This window comes from Pecten maximus, chromosome 8 (genome assembly GCF_902652985.1).
Source record: "Pecten maximus chromosome 8, xPecMax1.1, whole genome shotgun sequence".
NCBI classification, from domain to species: domain Eukaryota; kingdom Metazoa; phylum Mollusca; class Bivalvia; order Pectinida; family Pectinidae; genus Pecten; species Pecten maximus.
In genome coordinates, this window is record NC_047022.1 from 15,694,414 (window position 1) to 15,712,102 (window position 17,689).

The window sequence follows — 17,689 nt, forward strand, 5'->3', positions numbered from 1 at the left end:
TTATATGTAACTACTGTAGGTTCAAATCGTAATTAAATATACATATATGTAACTACTGTAAGTTCAAATCATAATTACATACAACTACTGTAATTTCAAGTCAAAATTACATATAACTACCGTTAGTTCATGTGTTATTACATATAACTACTGTAAGTTCGTATCGTAATTACATATAACTGCCGTTAGTTCATATCGTACTTACATAACCCACTGTTAATTCATGTTGTAACTAAATATTACTACTCTAAGTTCATATCGTAATTACAAAAGAACTACTGTTAGTTTTATCGTAATTGCACAACACTAATTCTACATGTAGTTTATGTTATTAAAAATAACTTTCGTTAGTTCGAATCGTAATTACATACAACTAAAATGTCAGTTCGTATTCATATTGTGATTACATAAAACTACTGTTAGTTCGTATCGTAATTAAATTTAAGTGATGTAAATTGATATCGTTTGTCTCTATACCAATGCAAGTTTATAACTATATTACATTTTACTAAAGCTAGATCATATCTTAATTACATTTTGCTAATGTACATTTTCATCGTTATGACGATGTACTCCTGTTAATTGTTATTGTAATAACATTCAAGTCATGTTAGTTTTATCGTAAATATGTTTTACTGATGTTAAGGTTCATCGTTATCATACCACCAGTGTTAGTTAATTGTAATTTTGCTGATGTAAATTGATATCCTAATTACAGCTCGCTCGTGTCAGATGAAATTGTAATTACATTTAACTATGATGTTTGATTTTGCTGACACCATTTTAAAGGTTCTCTATATTATATTCCTTCCATTATAGTTCAAAACGCCATCCATATTTGTAAAAACACTTACATTCCACCGTGAAATTGTAGAATTAAATGACGAGCGGAGAAAACTCATTGTTAAAGAGATGATGCGGTTATCAGACCATGAACCACACGATGTTAATTTACACAGTAAGTACTTCGTGGTGGTATCTAATTATATAATCTTTCCTTAATAACGGTTTATACAAACGTGCGTGGCGTCATTATCGACAAAGCTTATAATTGGCCATTTTGATATAACCCCACCACGTCCTGATACTGACGGTGTGCAGGCCACATGCTTGCCGTTACACAGCCAGATACAATCTAACACTTTACATGTAAAATGGCATATAGATATGAGTGCGCACTGAGTGATCGTAGCCGACTACTGATACATTGACAATCCTTTAGGGCGATGCACTCGTAACCTTAGTAAAACACATTAAATTATCATGCAGATTACATTCGGATATATATATAATTTATTTTGTCTTTAACGTATTCATTTTTATAATATCGCATCTTTTTTTCTGGATTCGATTATTTTTGGTCCTAAGCATCCTTGTATGCTGATAACAGAGCCGAAAAATGTATAACGGATTTTTTTTTCTTTTTTAATATTTGCTATATACTTTTACTAAATTCATGCTTAAAGGTGCTAAACACCGGCGTCTTTTTCAAAATCAGTTTTAAAAGGACTTTGGATAAGACAAGGTATTTCTATTAACCGTTAATGCGTTACACAAGTCCCTGTCAGTGCAAATAGTTTATTGGAGTTTATAAAGAATACTTGACGAAAGAAAATCCCATTATAGATTTTACAGATTAGAGAGGAAACCGCTAATGAGCGTGCACGTACGTACAATATTAACAAGGGTGGTGGGGTGTACCTAGGAGTGAGGGTCAAACAAGTCAAATACTTTGGCTTTTAATTGTTATCTGACTGTGGTTTTCTGACTGATCTAGACTTCTCCGATAGGTCTTGACAAACTACAATGCTAACCTGAGATCGATGGAAGCCTGTTGCGTGGTGAACATTGTAGTCACTGATATGCTATCAATACAAACGGAATTCTTCAGTACTTTTACTAATCTAAACTTATGACTGTCGATCCTTCGGCTATAACCATAATAAAAATGGCAGATGATATTACTCTCAAGCTTGATAAGAAAACGTTTCTGGTAGTATTTTGGACACAAATCTACAAAATATCATTGAAAGCAAATCAAAAAAAAAAAAAAAATCACAAAAAATCGCCAAAGAAAGAAGGACATGTAAAATATTCTGGTATTATGTGACGTTAAAAAATAATCATTATGTTAAGTTTGAAAATGTAGATGGTAGATGCTGTAGCTCTTTTGAGAGAAGCTGAGGAATGTGATACTACTATAGAAAACATTTCAGTAATTTCATTTTAATGCCATCACATGCATAACGTTTTACCATTTTCGAGCATGTTTATTGTTTTATAAGGTATATGTGTAAGTTTTGAAATAAATATGAATATTTTTTATACTGAATTATACACGTACTTCTTGTGTTATTAAGTTAAAAAAAAAATGCAAAATATTATTTGGCTTAATTCTATTTTACAATTATTGACTTTGTTTAGGTTATTTTGTTAGTGTTGCTTAATACTGCATGTATAATACAATTGATAACTTTGAATGATTTCAACACCAAGATTTATCAACCCAACAAAAACACAAATAATCTGGATAGGAAGTAGAAAATACAGTGATCAGACTTATCTGTCAGAGCTGAAATTACAGTGGGGAAAAGAAAGTTCACCTTCTTGGGGAAATATTTATTTCAGTGTAGATTTAAATGAAATCCCAAAAATGAACTTTGATGAAAATTTGTTAAACTGAAAACTCTAAGTAGTTGGAATATACGAAATCTGACTCCCATAGGAAAAATAAATGTTATTAAATCACTGTTGATTACACAGTTTAATTATTTGTTCATTACTTTACCAAAGCCATCAGGAGAATATATTACTCTTTTAAAATACACTATTATTAGATTTTGTTATGGAATGGTAAATGTTCTAAGATTAAGAAAGATGTGATGATTCAAAATTACATAGATGGAGGTTTAAAGATGATTGGTGTTTGTGCATTTATAAATTCTCTATTCTCGCTAGGTTGAAAAAGGCGAGTACCACAATCACAGGGAAATAGAGTATACTATTAAACACAACAGTAGATATGTACAAGCTGAACAATTGTGGAAATGAATACATTTGCTTCTGTGGATCAAACTGTTCAAACTTATTTTGGAGAGAAGTTTTTTAAAGCATGGGATAAACTAAATAGTTCTTGAAGATTAGTATAAAAGAAACAATTTTGAAAGCTGCTGTGTGGTACAATAAGGATATCAAAATAAATAATAAACCTGTTTTTGTTCTACTTGGTTTAAAGCAGATGTGAGTACATTGAGTGACCTTATTAAAAACTCAGATGATTTGACTTTCTACTCGTTTTATGAATTTATGCACATTTTTCATGCGAACACCAACTTTCTACAGTATCATGGACTAGTAAATGCACTCAAACACTTCCTAAGAAATAACAAGCATTTTGTGAGTATTGCTAAACCAATACATGTCCCCTACCGGCGCCCTCAAGTTAAAACTTGAGCCAAATTTGACTAAAAAGGTTTAGCCAAAACTGAAACATGATCATTTTATGAAAATAAGTTCATTCCAAACAATGTGTAATTCAACTCTATTGAGAATACAGAGAAAACAGAAAGTCCATAATATGGAAAAAAATTCAAAAAAAATGAAAATAATATTTTCATTACTAACTGTACAGAAGTAATGCCACACACCCAAAGAACCTCTATGCAAAGAATCAGCATCCTAATACCATTATTAAGCGAATGGTGTGCCATTATAAAACTTTAACCAAAACTTTAACCGGACGGATGGACGGACGGACGCAGGCAAAACCTATAGTCCCCCCGGTTTCACCGGAAGGGAACTAATAATGCTTACTAAGAAAGGCCTTCTCTGCCAGCTATACAACAGCCTTTGGAAATATTTTTCAAGAGTAAAAGAGGATCAAAAGACTTCTATAATTGTATTATTAACTACAACATTGTTGCCAACTGGAATCAGAAACCAGGAGTTTGGTTTTGATAAAGAAAGGTGGGCCAAGATTTTTAAGAAACCCTTTTCTGCTACTTATAGTTCAAAGTTACAGTGGTTCCAATTTAGAATCGTACATCCTATTTTGGTTACAAATTCTTTCCTTTATAAGATAAACATAACTACTAGCCCTTCGTGTACTTTATATAACATGGAACATGAGACAATGGTACATTGTTTATGGGAGTGTCAAGAGGTGCAACATTTACTTCAGAGGTTTGAAACTCTGCTTGGCCTATTACTTTTTCCATTTGCTTATAACAAGAAATCATTTCTTTTTGGAATAGTAACACAAAAGTGTCATCATGTACATGTAGATAATGAAATTCTAATTATCATCAAACATTATATCTATAAAACGAGATGTTTTAGCAACTCCTTAAACCTTAGTGCACTCATCAATGTTATCAAAGATCATTTCCTGGTTCAAAAATTTGTAAACAACAGTAAACGTGAGCGTATTAAGAAGGATTTTGAAAACGGTTGTAGAAAATGGTAACCTCTTCTTGAATCAATACTAAAAATATTTAGCTCTAATTTATCATTTTTGTACCAGTTGGCAACTTTCTGTACTTATTAATGGCCATTTCAACCCTGAAATAACGCTGAATAAGCTCAGTTTCCTCTCAACTTAAGATTTACATATGTTATGAAACCGTGCCTCTCTGTCTTTTTTCTCTATTCCCTTCTCTCTCTCCTCCTTTTACTTTACCTAGTGATATTATGGATGACTGAATCTTGCATGAAATTAAGATAATTATAATTCATACATATAATTACATATCAATGTGACAGTGGTTTGTTCTCTCTTTTTTTGTGTTGCTGTTGACTAAATTACATAATGTATTCACATTGTTTAAAGTCGCTCTAAGTCTTTTTTGATAAATGAATTATAACAAAATTACAAAAACAACAAGTGCAATCGATGATTGCGAAAGCTCACCGGCGGCAGCAATCACACTATGCATTCATCTTTTATGTATGTATAAGCATGTCATTTTGAAATTGTATGTCACATAATATCGCTCCTAGACCTCTAATGGATGTATAAACCAAATAAGAAGGGTGTGGACTTACAAGCTTTCCAAAACTAGCTCCCAAAATCTTTTAAGTCCACTAAATGGTAAAATGCAAAAAAAAAAAAAAAAAAAATCACAAATATTTTCTGCATGATTTTGCCATAACATTACTCCTGGACCTCTAATGAATGTATAAACCAAATTAGAAGGGTGATAGGTGTATACTTTTGGACTTACCCCCAAAACTTTAAAGTGAGTTTTGGTGTCAAAAAAGTTAAGTCCACAAAATGGTAAAATACGAAAAAAATCACACTTTTTTTCTGCATGATTTTGCCATAACATCATTCCTAGACCTCTAATGAATATATAAACCAAAGTAGAAGGGCATGAGGTGTATACTTTTGGACTTACAAGCATTCCAAAAAAAAAAAAAAAAAAGGTTTTGGGGTGGGACGCCGACGCCGGGTGACAGCATTAGCTCTCGGTTACTCTGAGCTAAAACAAATAAACTAAAATAAAAAATAAATGAATGATAGAAAATAAACCTTAATTAAGATATAATGTGAGAATCAATAATGCAGTTGTTCAAAATTTCAATTTAAACCCGGAAACTACCCAATGATTACGTTGAATCTTTAAAGCGGTGCTCCACCCTCTATATGTAAATGAGCCGTCATGCACGCATGTGCAAACCGGTTTAATTTGATGAATGGCGGTCCGTCGCATCAGAATCGCAATGTCGATCAGACGTACTGGTTGCTGCCACGAAGGCAAATAAAAGGACTGGGTAAAATCACAACATCATCTACGACTCACAGAGTCAGCGTGACTCTGTTAGACACAAAAAAGATAAGTTAAACTTTAAACCGACCATGAATTGGCTGTGTATCTTCTGTTTATTATACGGGGACATAACTCGGCGCCCAGGTTATCGTTTCACAAAGCTTCGTAACTTACGAACGTTCGTAAATATTTACGAAAAAGTTACTCAAAAGTTCGTAAGTGCGTTTCACAAAGGTGTTCGTAACTTTTTTCGTATCTTACGTAAAAATCGTACGTTCTCCCGGTAAAAAAAAACTAGGAACTTTATTTTGTTCTATAAAAACAACCGAATTATTGATAGAAGATCAATTTTTTTTTTTTTTTTTTATAAATTTCCAGTTTGATATTGTTTATCATGCGGTAAAACAAACAGTAATAACGCAATTTTCACAGATTTTCCTCACTGTCCATAGATACACCTAATGTTCTTAAAATAGACTAACTATTGGCACAGTCTACGAATGTGCGTACAATTAGTATCATGACAATATGTATTTTGCCGGCATCCCTCCTCGACATTCAAAACCCGGTTTCACTTCGAAACAATCGCTTACAAGGCATAATCGTTCTCTTATGCTAATTTGTGATTGAATACGACATCATTTTCTGTTCAAAAGTCCATGCTTGCGCACGATTTAAAATTGTTTTCGTAAGTTACGACAGGGTGGATATGGCGTAAAGTTCATCTTCGCTAGCCAAGGCTTCTGATTACGTTACACTCCACGAACCCTTGGCAGATATAGGCGTCAGTTCTGGCCCTCTAGCGGTGATTCGAAATTATCACCCTTCACGCATGAAATTTTCGACCAATCAAAACAAGCGTTACCGATTTACTTCATCGGTGATGTTTACAAACACACATCGAGGTTTGGTGTCATTTCGATGAGATATGTGATCAATGACTTATATGACTGCGAATGTTCCCCCAAAGATTGTAATTTTTGTATTTAGGTAAAATGCCATGACATAGTGGGCAGTGTAGCTCTGTACTGGGTGCCGCATTTTTTGTTTACTGTGAAACCAAGCCAGAATGTAAAACGCGATTTGATTTGGTGCCCTGGGATTCCAGGGCGCGACGGTTTGAACACGACTATATCCGCCAAGGGTTCGTGGAGTGTAATGTAATCAGAAGCCTTGGCTAGCGAAGATGCGTAAAGTTATGCTTGCAAGGTTTTTACGTGAAACGCTTAGTAATTCGTAAATGTGACTTACGCAAAGTTCGTAAGTTACGAAGCTTTGTGAAACGATACCCAGATATATTTATATAGAATATCTTGGATATATCTCCAATACAATACAGATATCTCCAATACAGTACAGATATCTCCAATACAGTACAGATATCTCCAATACAATACCGATATCTCCAACATTATACAGATATCTCCAATACAGTACAGATATCTCCAATACAATACAGATATCACCAACATTATACAGATATCTCCAATACCATACAGATATCTCCAATACAATACAGATATCTCCAACATTATACCGATATCTCCAACATTATACAGATATCTCCAATACAGTACAGATATCTCCATTACAATACAGATATCTCCAACATTATACAGATATCTCCAATACAATACAGATATATCCAATACAACACAGATATCTCCAATCAATACAGATATATCCAATACAATACAGATATCACCAATACAATACAAATATCACCAATACAATACAGATATCTCCAATACAATACAGATATCTCCAATACAATACAGATATCTCCAATACAATACAGATATCTCCAATACAATACAGATATCTCCAATACAATACAGATATATCCAATACAACACAGATATCTCCAATACAATACAGATATCTCCAATACAATACAGATATCTCCAATATCATACCGATATCTCCAATACAATACAGATATCTCCAACATTATACATATATCTCCAATACAATACAGATATATCCAATATCATACAGATATCTCCAATACCATACAGATATCTCCAATACCATACAGATATCACCAATACAATACAGATATCTCCAATACAATACAGATATCTCCAATACAATACATATTACTTCAATATCATACAGATATCTCCAATACAATACAGATATCTCCAATACAATACAGATATATCTAATATAATACAGATATCTCCAACATTATACAGATATCTCCAATACAATACAGATATCTCCAATACAATACAGATATCACCAATACAATACAGATATCTCCAATACAATACAAATATCTCCAATACAATACAGATATCTCCAACATTATACAGATATCTCCAATACAATACAGATATCTCCAATACAATACAGATATCTCCAATACAATACAGATATCACCAATACAGTACAGATATCTCCAATACAATACAGATATCTCCAATACAATACAGATATCTCCAACATTATACAGATATCTCCAACATTATACAGATATCTCCAATACAATACAGATATCTCCAACATTATACAGATATCTCCAGCATTATACAGATATCACCAATATCATACAGATGTCTCCAGTGTTTCTTGTAAACCCATGTTGACGTTTTCGGTTTGACCTTTCTGGTTTACACACGAACCCGCGTGTATAGGTCATGACAATAGTAATCCTATTCCTTAACAGAAATACATGGGAATATTTACCGGTTGTATTTATGCAAATATTACATCGTATAAACTTGTTTAAGCTGTAATTACCTATAGTTACAGAAGTAGACTACATACATCGCAGTGTACATTCAAATAGTCAATATTCTCATTTTTAAATCATTATCACACGACAAAGGGAAATGACGCGTTTCTAAAACAAGGTACATTACTAAAGTTTGTGTGCATTTGATATTTTAGTCGAATGAACATAATTTAAAGTTAATCGAAACTCACCCCCTCTTCCGACTTTTCAAGTGTTACACCTTGTCGATAGTAGGAGTAGGGGGTTAATATTTTTTCTATAAATGCTAACTAGATGCAGACGTATGCGATGTCTCTAAGACATAGAGACATTATAACGTCGAGAAACAGCTTATTTGGTTTTATGATTATTATTTTATCTCAAATTGATTTTATTTCGATATAATAATTCTCCCCTACGTTCACGGATACGACTACAGAGAAGACTTCCTATAAGAACTATATATATAACAATTCCTGTTATTAACCTAAACAATGTCAATAATTGTGTAAGGTTTGCTATGAATAGTCATAGGCGATACTGTAAAAAACGAAAGTATAGATGATAGATTACGTGAACCGAGAGGGAAAAAAATACGTAATCAATGCAATGCTATGAGCGGAAAGCGGTATACGTGATACAGTGAGAGGGACATCTACGTGATATTGTGGAAATGAATGGAGTCGATAATTAACGTGATACTCTGAGAGGGAAACTAGGTGATAAAGCTAATTATAGGTGATACAGTACGGAGGAAATAAGCGATAACATGCGTGATAATGCGAGAGAGAAATGTAGCCGATAAAATATATGATACTGTTAGTCACTGATCATGAGAATTTGCACGAATTCCCAAATTATACATAAATACATTTTAATGTTGAATATTGATATATTTAACTTTTGAAAAAAAAATAGATAAGGACCGGTCCGATCAGGCTCAAGGCTAAGTCCGAGTTCTTTACTTTAAAAGAATTTTTTTTTGTCTACAAATGTACCTGGCCGAAACAGTAATTACGTTTTGCCTATTCCGCTTTGTAAGTGTAGTAAATTCACTACAATTTCAGTATTTTCAAAAAAAAAGTGAAATCAATGATTGCGAAAGCTCACCGGCGGCAGCAATCACACTATGCATTCATTTTCAAGTATGTATAAGTATGTCATTTTGAAATTGTACGTCACATAATATCACTCCTAGACCTCTAATGGATGTATAAACCAAATTAGAAGGGTGTGGACTTTCCAAAACTTACACAAGAAATCTTTAAAGAGGGTTTTTTTGCCAAACAAATTAAGTCCACTAAATGGTAAAATGACCACAATTTTTGTCTGTATGATATTGCCATAACATCACTCCTGGACCTTTAATGAATGCATAACCAAATTAGAAGGGTATGAGAGCATACTTTTGGACTCCCCAAAATTTTAAAGTGAGTTATGGTGCCAAAGAAGTTAAGTCCACAACATGGTAAAATGCGAAAAAATCACATTTTAATTTCTGCATGATTTTGCCATAACATCACTTCTAGACCTCTAATGAATATATAAACCAAATTAGAAGGGTGTGGGGTGTATACTTTTGGACTTTCCAAACTTAAAACTGATCCCAAAAACTGTAAAGTGGGGTGGGACGCCGACGCGGACGCCGGGGGTACAGCATTAGCTCACGGTTACTCGTAACCGGTGAGCTAAAAACAAAAAAACAAAAACAAAAACAAAAAATAACAATAAAAATCAACTTTGTTAGCAATGAAGCACCCTGTGTACAAAATGGACCTGTGTAAATATTAATGCATTGCAAAACAATTGTCAATTCGCAAAAATCACTTATTTTCAACATCACTCTTTCAGAAAAGTGAGAAGAAAATTAATTTAATCAGAAGTGTGTGTTATACTGTATGTACTACGATACAACTGTATTCCAGGGTTGATTGAAATAGAATTATATTTTTTGAGAAACTGATCTAAACACAACATTTTAAAATCCAGGTATCCAGCATCCCAAAATTCTAGAGTCGCTGGACAATCAATTCTCCGTGGCATTCCGTAAATGAAGGCTATGTTAAGATACTGACTATGTGATCTAACTATATACATGTACACCAAGTTTGGTTAAATTTGAAGACAAAAATGGTTTGAGCACGGTGATTTGATGAATTTATGAATATACGATAAATTTGGTTGGCACGATTTTCATTGATACTAGTAGTACCAGTTAAGCAAGCTTGGCTGCACAATGCCAGGCTTTGGTTAGTTAGACATAAATGATATATATTATGTAATTTACACAGATTTCACATGGGATATCTGACGAGATGAAAGCTTGAAATACCATTGTCTCTTTGAAAGACAAATATAGATGAAAATAAGTCACTTTAAAGATCAAGTAACGTGGTAGTGGTGGTGATGGTAGTGGTGATGATGATGATGATGGTGGTGGTGGTTGTAGTGGTAGTATGGTAGATTTTGAAAAATATGATATTCTGATTGTATTGCTCCTCCTAATGATTAACCTAAAATATAGCACATCTATTTCCTTCTCACTTTCAGATGCTGGAGGTAAAAATGACACATCCAAGTGAATTTTGAGAATAAGTTTTTTCGCCAAATGTTGCATTTGCTTTGCAATGCATTTATATTTACACCTGTCTATAATGCAAATACAAGGCACTTCCATACTATTAATTGGAGGTGTTTGGGTGTTTTTGGAAAGAAATACTTAAATTTTAGTAAAATTTTGAAGTTGGCTTAAAACTTACTATACCTACATAGCGTGACATGCTACACACGTTTATCACGTGTACTGGCTGTATATTGATATTATACACGTTTTCAGGAAGCGTTATCATGTTTGATGACACATGTATCTTATCTATAGAGAGGTTGCATCGTGCTAAATTCCTCGCCTTTTGCTGCCGATAGTGAACTGTCTCTAACTTTCTAACGATAAATACGTATATATTTCTTTATATCAAACCTTAAAATCATCACCAATCCAGCAGCCCTCAGTAGTCCCGGAACAATAGCTTTGTTCTCCTCAGACACAACCTGGTTCCTTTACATTAATAAAGCTATCACCTTTCCGTGTTGATTGCTTGTACATCAAATTGATACATGTATGGGAAGCACTCACCAATATGGATCAAGATTATTTGGAAGACGAATTTCGGATCGTGTGTCCTGTATTAATAAATTGATTGGCGTTCCAACAACTTAAGTTTATGTTTACTCAGACTAGCCCAAAGGCACATTATACAGGTATACCAATGCGGTGTTGTTTTTATATATACATTTATTTTACTTCAAAGGCTCAGCCTTTACTCACAATATACATTTGATAGTTATCAATTTTACAGATAAGAAGAGATACATTATTTAACATGTAAATGCACAGCTACCCCAGGCCCTGTGGCAGAACTATCACTTTGGCCAATCACTATGCTCTTAATTGACAGATAAAAAACAGAAGCAGTGAAACTAATGGAGAAATTTTAACTTTTTTTGTTTTTGTTGTTTTTTTTTTACTGTAAGTTAACGTTCAGTGTCCTTTTAACATATCTGGCAATAGTAGATCTTTAAACTGGCGCTACCCTGTGAAACGTGCCGAAATACGGTATATAATCATATACCACGTACTGCCTGATCTCAGCACTTTGTCGCCATCGTCAACAGCAGATACATGTAATTGTGTTTTATCTATGTATTCTCAGGAGCGAGGTCAGACTTATCCCGTTTTTTTTATTGGCACTAATCCAGGTACGCTAGGTGCATAATTGCAATTTACAGATTGCACATATCGATTTCTTCTGATATGATACGTAACAATCTACATCACGTGATCTGGGTCGGTATGACGTCACACTCGATAAAACAATGGGTCAATTTTTCAACTGTTAACAGACGTATCTTCATAACATACTACATATGTAATAAATTAATTTGATTTATTTTATCTTACCACAGAAATACAGATAAATATGACAGAACAGTGCCTATTCTTTAAAACAGAACGCCTTAGTTATAAACCTTTTCACAGACGAAAATATCAGTTGGACTCAGACACGACTGCAGCACGTTAAATCCAGATTTCTTCAAATGTAGCTTTGTGTTATCACCAACATGTTACTGTTCTTATCCGTTAGAAAATCATTTTCATTACTTTTTTTCAGTGTAACGTATAAAATCACTGTCATTATATACTTTTCAGAAAATTGTCTATAATTAGATGAAACTATTGATTTGAATATTTTGTTGAATGGGTCGATTAATCTCGACTGGTGAAAGAATACCAATCGTTTTCCTTAAACTGTCACAGCTAAAAATTGTAAATACAAAACACGATCTGTAGTCAAATTAATGTTATCAAACGAATACTTAATGATGATATAGGGAGGTTTGTGTATCTACATCAGGGTGATATAGGGAGGATTGTGTATCTACATTAGAGTATGTTCACTTGATTTTTTTTATCTCTCTTTCTCTCTCTCTCTCTCTATATATATATATGTATATAAAATTATAAAAACGAGACCTTGCCGCTAGGCCTTTCTGTCCTCTCAGGCTATTTTTCATGCGGACTCTATTATCGTTAACCATCGAAGGGACAGATGCCTGTCTTAAATATATACTGTACTGTACAGTTCGCTAATCTCGCGCTTTCGACCTAAAGGCTTATTTTCAGGAGGAACATATACTAGTATATAGGGGTATACAGTACGTTAGATATATACGCGAGGGAGCGAGAACGCGATATCAAGTTCGCGTTTTCGCATTCTCGCGTTTTCGACCTGATGGAGAGAGAGAGAGAGAGAATGCAGATTTGATATTTGGCCCTAACAAACCACCGTAACATACAGTAACATAAACATCGTTGTTGAAATTGTCGTATATTGATGACGTAATAATTAAAATCAATTATGTTAAATCCATATAAATCTTTATTATTGCGAAGCAGCAAAGGTAGGGTAAAAACTATTGGCACAGATGACATACGACTTTCTTGAGCTGTTGAATAAATTAGTATTTATTGTTTATATATTGGGAAATATTCTCAATTATCAAAATTTGTTTTGTTTTCTTAAACATAAATGAATTCTATTTTTTTTCATTAAGCAGACTATTGACGACAATTTCGTTCATTGTAGAGAGTATCTATATCGCGTTGACAATTGTTAAAGAGATATCTGAACCAAAAAAATCAAAACTGTTTTGTCCATTCGTGTGTTTAGTAATTTAGACATAAGTAAAATGATACATAAATGTATGACGTCATAGTGGTTGATAATGCTATAAGACCATCACGTGTTAATCAATGTGTAGATGACAGTCTACCCTATCTAGACAGGAGTAAGTTGACAGTTAAAAATCGTTTGATATGTGATAATAGTGGAGAAGTATTCCTGACTTTTAAAACCATTGTCTACCAATACAATGTTACTTCTATTGTTACTTATACGTAGTCTACAATGATGTCAGCTCACATTCGGGCGTACAATGTAACACAATGTGTATCAATATGTAGAAACCTTTGTTTCAACGCGAGATAAAATCGTCTATCTTGTGAAGTGATTTCTACCATTAGAGAGTTTAATCGATTCAACCGCCTCGGTTGTTTCTAAAGGCGATACTTTCTACCAATCTCACTCCTCAATCAAGAAAAATTATTACTTCCCATCGGTTCTAGTTGATAACATTTCTGTCTGACAGATACAATGTCCGCCATGTATGTTTACATAGACAAAAACGATATGCCCACCGGAATGATGAAATTGTTTTGGTTTCGTTTAACGACCTATCAACAGCTGTAGTCACATTAGGACAGGCTCCCCTGTATGGGAGATCCTAGACCGAATATCCATACCCAATCGGAACACCTCGCCTCCGTCTGCGAACGTAGTTTCGGAGAAAATGACGAGGGGTTCCGATTGTATCCATACCATGTCTACACTGCTCTCGGACGACATCCGTCAGAAATTGTCCGTCCGTCGTCCAGAGCCTCATTGTGCGCTATCGTAGCTAGGGAGGTCCATGCGTGATATATGTACATGTATGTGTGTTTTGGGAGGCTGCGGTATGTCCGTGCTTGCCTTCTTGTGAAGCTGTGATAGCGCGAACTGACACCGACTCGATAGTTCTTCTTCACCGAAGTAAACTGTCGAACACCAAGCAGGACACCGAAGCCGATCCCATTATAATGACAACGGGCAAATCAGTCGTCCGTTCCCAGAATTCTGAGCGTTAAGCGATAGCATAAACTACCATTTTTATAGACTGGTATTGTCTCGGCCAGGGGATAGAACCCATAGCGTTCTCCACAGGGACAAACGCTCAGCTAAAGGCCAAAATGTGAGGCAGTGTCAGGAGTCATTGGAAAGAAGAAATTAGTCTAGAAAAAAAAAAAAAGAAATTATAAGATCCCAATGATAATCGCTTCGTACGCTCATGCAATAGCCGGTATCATCTTACGTCCTATCTGCAGGGCGATGACATTGGTGACAGGGGACAGTACTGACAATATGTGTTCCATATTGTTCATATATATATATATATATTGTTTTTTACAATTGGGATAATTACATGAATTGTACTTACAGACAGCATCATCACTGACGTCATCACTGACGTCATTCCGTACTAAAGTAAGATGACTTTGCACAATCAATGTTCTAGTAGGATGCGGTCACCGTATACTTCCGGACGGATATAAAATGTTCAAATATCACGCGTTTGATATAGTCTACCATACAGAGGACATGACGAGTTATCCCATTATATCCGCTTACAGTTAAAACAGTCAATGTTAATTCAACATTAACTATATTCAATCATTAAATTTTAGTCTGACGGCCCTGCAGTTCATACATTGTTTGTATGTCGCTTATTCTAAAATGACGATGAATATAATTTATCAAACGATTTTTAAAGAAACGAGAAATATCTTTAAAAAAGATCAACGGCATAGTTTTAATGCTTGTGGTTATAATGTAAAACTACTGGTGAAATAAATTAACAAACTAATTAATATATGCGCAGTTTCAGCACGGATAACAAAATTATATCAGTTTGAATCATATTTGGTGATAATAAGACTGCATTTGAATCAGGAATATGATTTTATTAATGTGTCATTTGAATAGATACATCCACTTATTCAGCATGCATTCAATCTTAATTTTGTTTCGTCTTTTACTGCATGTCTGCATTTTGCATTTACCGCTACATTGACCAATCACATACTTCATCTTGACCAGTAACGCCACCTGTCGCGTCATATCCGGGAACAGAAGAAAATTATACGGCTATGCCGAAAAAATAAATACCAACAGCCTATTTTTAGATATACAAGACTCCAGTGGAACCCTCGAAATTGTCTCGGTCGACTATAATTCGTATGAAGTATTATGGTTGGCACGACCATTAAACATACATGACCAATGTCAATAATCATTATTTTAACACAGTGCATCTTGGTTTTGGTTTGTTTTTGTGTAACGTCCTATTAACAGCCAGGGTCATTTAAGGACGTGTCAGGTTTTTGAGGTGGAGGAAAGCCGGAGTACCCGGAGAAAAGCCACCGGCCTACGGTCAGTACCTGGCAAATGCCCCACGTCATCTTGGAGCGTGATCCATAATGTACAGAGTGTATGTCGAGTAGCAACTTAGAAAGTGACATTACACTGTACGTGTTATTACGCTCGCCGGAACTAGACCTAACAATGTGATGTCTAATTGCTTTGCAGCAGCATATTTTATAGAACCTGGATTTGTGGAAGATATTGCGCAATGGGATTTGAAAACACATTTATCTTTAACATAAAGACGGATTTAAAACTGTGTTTGCGAGCTCTCGAAAATGTCTCTTTCGTTTGTCAAGCAAAGAGTGCGATACCCATACCAGAAACTACATGGTGATAATTATCTACGTCATAATTTTCTTTCAAACTGAAATTGTATGCCATGAGCACGCCAGAATATGAAGTAAACCGTCATAGAAAATGTACATTGTATTTATACGAGTATGAGAATCTCGTTAGCGGGCAAATACGTGTTTTTTTGGTATTTTTCCATCGTAAATGAAACAAATGGTCAAATACACATTTTATGTAACTGGAGTTACAAGAATTTACACGTGTACGTGGAAAATAACGTTTGTAGACTCAATCAATACAACTTGATAGCGAATTCAAACCCGATCCGAAATGGATGTTTTTTAATCTCAATTGATGAATTGGTTGGATGAAATCGCTATCAATTTTTTGTCGATTAACCAATAATATTGGATCCTTTGAAACAGATGTTTGTTTTCTTATCTCTCTACAGTCGTTTAAATTGTTTTAGAATTTGGTTAAACCCCCTTTTTTTCCTAATATCGACACACCCTTGATTCATAACCCTGAAACTGGATGTTTTTTGTCAGATAATGAAGACGGTTCGTTAGAAACGACTTTATATTTTTATCTGAAGATAACAATTTTAATGTAAAATGGGAAAAGAGTACCGATATAAAAGATAAAAATTTAATAGTAATGCTTGTACACATCCGTGATTTCAAAATTGATGATGTTGGAGTATTAGAGGTATACAGAGATAATATATAATTATTGATACTCTTCCACAGTGCCTGGCGCGATGGGATACCAATGGAAGTTGTTCAGAAGTAACGAACTTTGCATATCCGTGAATACTAATTATATAAGTACAAAGGTGAGAAAATCGATGAAAAATTCTGGTATTAAGCATGTATATAACGGAAAAATAAAACAAAAATGAATATGAAAATACAAGTATCAAAAAATATTAACTCACCACCAGTATAATCAGAATACAAAAGGCCCAATGGTCCTTAGGGTGCTCACGTGTACCAATCAACAAGTACGTGCAAAATACAGGTTCTCTTCCGAGACTGACCATGGACGGACCACGGCACGGACCACGGTACGAACCGTCATACATGTATACATAGTCACGTGTTGGCGCAGTCCTGATTGACATTGACACGTCACTAGGTTTGACAGGCTTATTTAAACAGTCTATTAAGTAACAATTCGTTAATACACAATAAACTTTACTTTTTAACATAATAATTTACAAATTAGCAAAGTCTCGTGTTAGGCCTGTTTCACTGGAAAACCGCAACGAAGACGTACACTTAGTAAAAAATCTCGCTCACACAAATTATATATATATACTGTCAACCACAGGC

General features: G+C 34.3%; 1 protein-coding gene across 1 annotated transcript in view; it reads right to left on the bottom strand.

Annotated features, from left to right (window-relative positions):
- The window catches only part of LOC117332576 (carbonic anhydrase-like), a 58,841-nt gene extending 41,427 nt beyond the window's left edge, over nt 1–17,414 (bottom strand). Inside the window, exon 1 of the mRNA XM_033891546.1 lies at nt 17,293–17,414. The gene's annotated coding sequence lies outside the window, so the exon portion shown is untranslated. The remainder of the gene's footprint in view (nt 1–17,292) is intronic.
- Between the last annotated feature and the right edge of the window lie 275 nt (nt 17,415–17,689).